We start from the raw sequence: 331 nt of genomic DNA on the forward strand, positions 1-331 counted from the left end.
AGTCTATCCACCAATCTCTCCACCAATCTATCCACCAATAACTCTCAATCTTGGCCCATCAAGCAGATCACTCCCCCTTCTCCTATACACTCGCCCAGGCCCTTCCACGTACGCTAAAACTAAACCCCCATCCCTTAGGAACAAACGTTACCCCTGTACTGAAACCTCCCCTTCCAGTGCATAGTAATCTATTCGCTAGAGTAAATTATTAAGACGCACTGCTGTTCGTAGCAACGTCTTGAGAACAGATTAAGTAAGACAAGTGAAGACATACTTTAGATAATGTCTAATGCTCCTCAGATATTGCATGATAAGAAAAGGGTTATTTAGG

This window comes from Penaeus monodon, chromosome 31 (assembly GCF_015228065.2).
Source record: "Penaeus monodon isolate SGIC_2016 chromosome 31, NSTDA_Pmon_1, whole genome shotgun sequence".
NCBI classification, from domain to species: domain Eukaryota; kingdom Metazoa; phylum Arthropoda; class Malacostraca; order Decapoda; family Penaeidae; genus Penaeus; species Penaeus monodon.